The sequence below is a fragment of the Colobus angolensis genome, unplaced genomic scaffold (genome assembly GCF_000951035.1).
Source record: "Colobus angolensis palliatus isolate OR3802 unplaced genomic scaffold, Cang.pa_1.0 Scaffold275, whole genome shotgun sequence".
In the NCBI taxonomy this organism is placed as follows: Eukaryota; Metazoa; Chordata; class Mammalia; order Primates; family Cercopithecidae; genus Colobus; species Colobus angolensis.
In genome coordinates, this window is record NW_012115988.1 from 1,346,264 (window position 1) to 1,355,420 (window position 9,157).

Consider the following 9,157-nt stretch of genomic DNA (forward strand, 5'->3'; position numbering starts at 1 on the left):
ATAATATATAATAGGATATATAATATATAATATATGATGGAAATGTCCTTTCTATGCTTCTAAAATATAATTTAAAACTAAATATAATAGAATTCAGATCTAAATGAAATTCAGTCATAACCACCAGATTGATTCTATTATTAAATAATCCACACTGCATTGTATCTTGTCCCAGTTATTAAGTTATTATCTCAGATTTAGATTTAGTATTTTCACCCTTCCCTGATAACTACCTTTTAAAGATACTCTTGATTCTTATATTCCATTTTCAATTAAAATTTCCATCTCTCATTAAATATAACTTTATGGAAGGATACATGAAAAATCCAGCTGAATTCTCTATCAAGCTTTCATGTCTTTTCATGTATATAAATATATACGCAAAGGTTTATGCATCAATTCCTGTTTTCTCTCAAAGTTTTAAGACAAGTTAAGGCTTATGAAATAAAATAGATGAAATAAGCAAAAATTGATAACAAAAATGAGGTCAATAAAATATTATACAGAATGTTAATACAGAGCTAGGAGTGAGGTTCCTTCAGTCAAGAATAATATAACAAAATTAAAAATAGGTTATAGAGAGATATACACAACATACATATGCGGCTAAGGAGGAAAATCAATGTCAATAAAAAATGAATATCTCTAATAACTCTTCAAGTATTTATGATAAACTTTAGGCTGATTTATTTCAATTATCTGATGCACACTTGGTTTTTCCCATATTACAGGATTATTTGATAGACAATGATTCTGTAAAAGAATGTATTTGTACAAATACAAGACTTTTTCAAAATGAAAAAATATCCAATGTCCAATGTTTTTCTGGCTGAGTTTTTAGATATAAAGATGGTTGGGGCGTGTGTGTATATATATATATATATATACGCACACGCATATGTGTGTGTATACACACATATATATGAATGTTTTCCCCTTCTTCCTACCATGTGCCAAGAAAGTTTTAGCACTTTGAACTCACTGACTGTGGATCATCACTGCATCCAGACTACAGCTAGATGAACTTTCAGATTACTAAAAAATATAAAAGACACAATGGGTTAGTAAAGACAAAGAAAAACTAACTATAAGCTGTTTACATGAAACATATTTAAGGTAAAGTGCTACAGACTGAGACTGAAAACAAGTTAACAAAGAGTTTCCAGATACATTCATATAGGAAGAATGTGGGAGTTGATGTATTACTACCAGAGAAGGTAGTTTTCAAGGTTAATAGAACTAAACAGAATTCTAGAAAGCACTAGATTATGATAAAAGATAGAAATATATATACATCCAAATTCTGCAAGTCACACACAATTTAGCAGGAAAATAACAGGACAAAACCTATTAGAAATGCAAGGACTTGATGAAGCTACAATTATCCTAGGAGACTTCAATATACTTCTTTTGCATTTGGATGTGACTGCTAGAGAAAAACATAAGTGAGAAGACAAAGGAGCTGCATAATACATGAATAAAATTGATTCTCTGGATACATTTAGAGCCTCTTTTACCAACAGAGTAGGACTATTTTATGATGTCTATGTAACTATGTATCAATAGTTAAATGTTGATTAACTATACGCAACCTAAATAATCTTTTTAAAGTAGATGTTTTCCAAGATATATATGTCTATCATAATGTAAGAAAATAAATATAAACAATAAACATTGTAACTAAATGCAGGCCTGGCTACTCACCACTTACAGAATCCAGTGACAACAGTGAGGTATGGTAGAAAGAAAGTGACTTTATTAACCAACACTAGTAATGGAGAAGCAGCCAGATTCTCTTCCAAAGCAACCACTTCACACTTTAGGCTGGGGAGGAGAGCTTATGGGAGGCATGCTGGCAGACTGCTGAGTACAAAGTGGGAGTGTCTTGTTCTGGTGGTTATCTCAAGCCATGGTCCACCTGGAGTGTGGGTTGCTGTAATCTCAACAATGGCTGGGTTGTTGACTAACTGTCTTCAAGTAATCTCTGGATTTTTGTAGCTGGGTTTCTATGCTTGGTCTGTTTCAAGATTAGTTCCTGAAACTTCTAAGTAGGCATATAATTACATAGAAGCATACAGTTAGACAAACATTCATAGTGTAAGGGAGTGTATGCTGACAAAGGGAGGGAAATGGTGTTTCGAAGAAAGTACATTTCAAGGCTATATTTTAAGACTAAGGAAAAGAAAAAAGGTTTCTGCTGTAAGCTTTAAGGTTACATCTTGAGACTAGGGAAAAAAGAAAAAAAGTTTTAAATTGTATTTTCAGGCTAGACTGTTCAGTTACACAAGGGTATTTCAGTATGAGGAAATCTGTATAATCCATTATATCACCAGATTGAAAGATGTAAATAACATATGATTATATCGATAAATGATGAAAATGAATCTGGTAAAATTCAGAAGCCATTTAAAAAATAAATATACATATATCATGCCATTTCAATTAGGATACAAATTAGATTTTGAAATAAAACTGGGCAAATTATATACAAATTATTTAAAATTATAAATTGCCAAAAATAACTAAGAAAGTTTCTCAAATAAACAATATAGAAGAGAGATATAACAACAGAAAATATCACAAAAAACTGTAAAGCCACTGTAATGAAATCAAGAGAGTATTGGCTTAGGATTAGAGATACACAAAGGAAAATTCAGAAATACATCCCAGAACATACAAATTTACTAAATGACAAGGCAAGCATTTCAGCGGAGTAGGAAAATAAGAGATTATTTCATAAAGAGTGTTAGAACAACTAGAAATCTTGAAAAATATTCGTATCTGAGAATTAAAAAGTACTATAAAATGTAAAATAAAAAACAGACATTGGCAATTTTGCAAGAACATGTAGGAAATTCGATATACAATATAGAGATAAGATGATTCTGGGTTTAGAACTGAAAATTTAAAATGTAATGGGAAAAGAAAAACACATTTGATGACATCTTCTTTAGGAAGTCATAAGAGCACTTACAATGTGTTAGTTCTTCATTTTTAAAAAGTATGTTACTTACATAAATTCTTGTAACAATTGCCGTAAGGTACTTATTATCATCTTTGTTTTATAGACAAGGATATTAATACATAGGTCACCCTATAGCTAGGAACTTCTAACTAGGAACTTCTATGAAGCAAAAAATAAAAATAAAAACCAAAAAATTTAGCAAAGTCGGTAGACTGATCACAGATTTGTGGGACATTGCTCACACCACAAAAAACAGAGGGTTATTATGTGTGTAATACAAAAAGCTTGTACACGTTGTTAAACTTTGAAAAAGGTGGGGAAAACAAGCAGCACAATAGACATAAAGGACATAAATATGCACTACACAGAATAACAAATCCAAGTGGCCAACTAATGTAAACAGAAATGCTTGAATCTGTAAGTAATAGGGGATTTGCCAGTTAACAATGAAATATCAGTTATACTTACCCAAATGTTCAATGTTAATAAGAAGGTTTTTTTTCCAGAGTTGAGTTTTCCAAAAGTCAGACCTCGTATTTGTTTACCATTAATAAATTCATACAGAGAGATATACGCGTGCAGAATACTCAGTAGGAAACTATTGTGTAAATACATCTGGTGTATGTTTACGTATATTTGAAAACACTACCTGAAAAAAATCAATATAGGTAGTAATTCCACAATTATTTGTAACAGCTTTCTTACTCTGCCAGGTACTACCCCAGCCACTTTACACTCACTTTGTCATTTCATCTTCTCCACAGCCTTTCCAGGTAGCTACTGTTATAGCTCCCATTTTTTCTATGGTAAAACTGAAGTAGAGAGATGTTAGTGAAGTCATCCAATGTCACACAGCTCATAAGTAGAGGACTTAGGATTTGAACCTTATTCCCTCTGACTTTGAGATGCCCCATTATACTTCACGATGTGATGTAAACTGCCTAAAAGTATTCTTTTTTAAACACCATACTCCTATGTAATCTAGTTTTTTCTTGTTATTAGTAAAGTTTTTATCATATGTGGAATGTCAAAAAATAATTGTTTACTTTAATAAAAAGAATAATCACGCTCTTTAAAATTGTCATTTCTACAATGTTGATGAATATTAATTCTAAAGAGAGATTTCCCAATGATATCTATTATTTGGCTGTCTTAAAAAAATATTCCTTCCAAAGAGACTTCAGAAAATCAATAATAAAACAAGGTTTGATGCCTTTAGGTAGAATTTAAGATTATATCAAGAAGATAAAGAGTATAAAATGACTGTAGCAGTTTCTACACTTAGTAAAACCAGAGTATAGTTTTCAAAGTGACTAGCATTGACAAAATTTTGAGAATAATTCGATAACTCAGAAAAAACTGTTTTAATTATAGTTTCAAAATGTTTACTTTGCCAGAATAAAGTATCTTGGCTGATCACAGCAATTTTGGAAAGCCTGAATTTCCAAAATACTCAAAATATAACATTTCTTAATTTGGGCTAAATCATGTGTTTGAACAAAAGTTTCCTTAGGCTAACTAAAAAAAAAAAAAAAAAAGTCATGAGGACAAGGGCAAACAGATGAAGTCTGCACTGAAAGCAGCCTGTTCAAATGAAGAATGCCAGAGTGGCAAAATAGTCACCAAGCAATTATTTAAGAGGGACATGTTTATTAGTTGTTTTTAAAATGCAGATCCAGTAATAATTTCAAGCTGTCTCCAATAAAGCTTAAACTCAATAAAAATGCATTATAATTTTCAAAATGCTATGTTTTAAATAAATGCAAAAGTCACAAAGAAGAGCCCCAGGCTAAGCGTAAAAGTTACAGCTGTAAAAATTAATTTACATGAAAGAGCCATCATGCTTCCTTTAGAAATAACTTGCTAGGGGAAAACACAGCACAAGCCGAATATTCATAAAGAAACTCAAGAATTCAGGCAGGAGGCACTGACAGCTGCAATCATTTATTTTTCAAACTCCTGGACATGTTATAGCATGCCTGCTAGATATGAGTTAGGATAGTAAAAGCAAAACAAAAGTTGATGAAAGAAACAGCCAGAAGGCCTTTAACACCTTTTCAGAAACCTACTGTTCAGATGTTCTTAAATTTTAAATCAAAATCATATCAATGAAAATTAATTTTATGCTATTAAATTCTCTGAATAAATATTTCCTGTGGTGTAGCTACATCACCCAATAAAACCCTTACAAAGAGAATTTTTAAGTTTTAATTAATTATTAAAAAGAAAGAATGGATTTCATGATACATTTGCAAAAACGCTATAAAGTGTGACTACCTTAGGCCCAGTTCTTTAATTCTATTTACAAGTTATTAACTGAGATCCTACTTTTTTTTAGGGCTCTAGTTGAATGTCTAATTAGATTAAACTGTACTCCACACTTCAAATTTTTCAATTTTGTCTTCATTCTTTTACTTCAGTGAAACATGACATTCACTCAGAGGAATTGGCTCTTCTGCTAAGAACCTGACAACTCTCTCTAGAAGAGCTTCCTTTAAGGGCAGGCAGGTTAACCTAGGAAGCCATATCGAATGGGTCGTTAGGTCCAAAGAGTCCCACATTTACATTTCAGGAATATTTTGATGAGTATCTTTTGAAAATTTATATTACTTCTCATACTCACATGGTGATAGATGTCATTTAAATTTTTATTAATTTTTCATATCTCTCTTAAAAGCCCTGAAGGTATTAATATGACATACCCACAAATATATATATATGTAAAACATATTAATATATATATGCACACTTACATACATACACACATATATATTTTCTTACACATATTTCTATATGTTTAAAAAGTTTCAGTACTTATGAGTGTTTTTTTTTCCTGGTGTTTCTATATTCTTAAAACCTGGATTTCAGGTAATCTTTATTTGTTCTGAAATTTCAAGTGATATATTCAGCAAAGTATCTGTGTGACAGATATTCTAAGGCATTGCATATATGAGATTTTTGTCTTCATTCATGAATAACAACTTGGCTACATACAGAGAATTTTGTGAAAAACAAAGAAAACTTTTCTTGGCTTAACCATATTTATTATTATTTCTTCTTCTCTTCATTGTTAAGTTTCTTAAATGCACGTGATCTACATTCCTCCCTCTCCCTTCTTATTGCCTCAGATCTGCTTTGTTTTTTACTCTTTCACGGAGCCTGCAATCTTGATCATCGCAAATGATCTCTCATTAGCAAATTTCCTTCCTGTTTGTTCAGGCATCATTATACATATGTATCTCAAGTTTTATGTCTTCATATTTCAATAATCATATCCATTTGGAAGATCCACTATTACCCCAAATTCAACTTGTGTAATGGAGATATCCTTACTTCTCAAAACAAATATCATTTTCTCTGTTAATGATATAAGCACCTTTCAATTACCCAGGATTAAACGTGAATTATTCTATGCTTTATGCTCCATCACAAGAAATCCTTTATCAAGACCTGCCCATTCTTCAAAAAGCCATCTTTTGAAAGCGTTCATTCCCTCCTGTTCCAATAATATATAGGTCAGGCTCTAAATCACATCCGGCGCAGAGTTTGAAAAAGTCCCTGAGCAAGTGTTTTATCTCCAGTTTCTTTCTCTCTAATACTCCGATATGAATTCATCTATGACTAAACCTCATAAAATTGTATTCAAAATAATTTATTTTGGGAAAAACCTACCATGGCTTCTAATTTTCTATAAAACAATACAGTCAAAGATTCCTTATCTGGAAACAAAAAACTTCAGAATCTGAGTTTAACTTACCTCACCAAGTGGATCTTTCAGTTCTTCCCTTTCCCACAAGTCTAGTCTATTCTTGTCACTTCAAAGCATCTTAGACACACTATATGTTAGCGTATTTATTGTGCTATTTTTTAGATCTACTAAAGTTCTAAATTTATTTGAAGTTTCTTGACTTTTAACACATGATATGATTTGGCTCTGTGTCCTCACCCAAATCTCATCTCAAATTTTAATCCCCAGAATGTCCACATGTCCACGGAGGAACGAGGTGGGAGGTGACTGGATCATGGAGGCAGTTTCCCCCATGCTGTTCTCTTGATGGTGAGTGAGTTCTCGTGAGAGCTGATGGTTTTATAAGGCAGTTTTCCCTGCTCTTGCTCTCATTCTGTATCTGGCCTGCTGCCATGTAAGACGTGCCTGCTTCCCCTTCCACCATAATTGTAAGTTTCCTGAGGCCTCTTGAGCCATGCAGAACTGTGAGTCAATTAAACCTCCTTTGTTGATAAATCACCCAGTCTCAGGTAGGATCTTTACAGCAGTGTGAGAATGGACTGATAAAACACACAATTGAATTCCCACATCGCTTATAAAGCTTTTCCTAACCACTTCACTTTATGGTGAAAAAATCTCACATACTATGTTGCATTTGTGATTATTCTATTTATTTGGTGCTTAAAACACAGATATTTGTGATTGTACTATCATATATGTGTATGCATTAATACATTGGTGATATATACATTGCACATATTATTACATTGTTTTATATAATTTAACATAATAAACATGTTTTAAGCTCCTTTAGGAAAGCACTATGTATCAAATGTATGTATAGCTATCATTTTCATTAGAACAGAGCCTTGTCCATAGTTGATGCTAAATATATGCCTGCTAATAAATACATTAAAATACATAAAAAAGGAAAACTTTAGGCTATCAGACAGTAGGGCTGATAAATTTAAAAGAAGAATAGTTTACTGAATGGGCCTGTAAGATGCAAGAATAACACATAAGGAAGAAATTTCCTTGAATTTCTATCAATATAAATCCTAATCTTATGGAAAATAATTCTATGCCAGAAAGATTAGGGGTTTTTTTTCTTTTATATGGACTAATTTCAGTAGGAGGAATAGTTTCTAAATTCCCTCGTGTGAATTTGAAAAATAAATTAAGGTGTTTTTTGAGGCATTGATTCTAGCTTCAAGAAATAAAATTGATTTTAAAAGTTATGCTGATGATTCTTGGCATTGTGATTGCCAGTACAAGTCCTTAGAGTGGCCTCTTTCAAGGTCACTAAGAGAATTGCCATTATTTCTGGAGCTTCTGTTTCAGGGGGTAATTTTGAAACTACTGTGTACACACACACACACACACACATCTACATACATATAAATATAATATGCATATACTATGAAAATTTAGACCTGGAAAGAGCCTCACAGATCACATATTCTAGTACATACAATATCGAGGAACATCACTTTCAATGGAAATTTAAGTTCTATTTGCTTATGAGGTTATATTTTAACAAAACTTTTTGAGACTTAACAGATTTGCTGAAATAAACCAGGTCATTGATGAATGAAGAAGAGCAGGCATCTAAACTTCACTCTTAAGTGTATCTGCCTCGCACTGCCACCTATAGAAATAAGGTGCTACATGTTTTTAAGGTGCTTCCTATTGCACAGGATATGCTATAATGTAGAGTACTCCCAATAATTATATTCTAGTAAAACAAGATTCTCAAGACTGCTGCATCCAGATTTGTTCACTTTTTCCACCTGCATTAGTCAGGGAAAGTCCACTCAGTATGAAACATTTTCTATAAAAATTATTGAAGGGCCTCTTTAGTCGAGGGTTATAAGTCAAGAGCAACACATTTTAAAAAAAAAATTTTAACTATTATTTTTGACTCGGGTACATGTGCAGATTTGTTATATACGTAAATTGTATGTCATGGGGGCTTGGTGTACAGATTGTTTTATCACCCAGGTAATAAGCATGGTACCCAATGGGTAGTTTTTCTGTCCTCATCCTCCTCCTTCCCTCCACCCTTAGGTAGGCCCTGGTGTCTGCTGTTCCCTTCTTGGTGTCCATGAGCATTCACTGTTTAGCTCCCACTTACAACTGAGAACATGCAGTATTTGGTTTTCTGTTACTGCATTAGTTTGCTTAGGATAATGGCCTCTGAACTCCAACTATGCTGCTGCAAAGGGCATGATCTCATTCTTTTTTATGGCTGCGTAGTATTGCTTGGTGTTTAAGTACCACATGTTCTTTATCCAGTCTACCATTGATGGGAATTTAGGTTGATAATAACAAAACAAATTTTCATAAAAGAAAACAAATTGAGTGTGTGTGTGTGTGTGTATACATATACATAAACTCTTTCTCTTTCTCCTTTCTTTCCTTCTTTCTTTCCTTCCTTCTTTCTTTTCTTTTCTTTCTTTCTTTCT

General features: G+C 32.5%; 1 pseudogene; it reads left to right on the forward strand.

Annotated features, from left to right (window-relative positions):
- The window catches only part of LOC105516132, a 14,973-nt pseudogene that overhangs the window by 781 nt on the left and 5,035 nt on the right, over positions 1-9,157 (forward strand).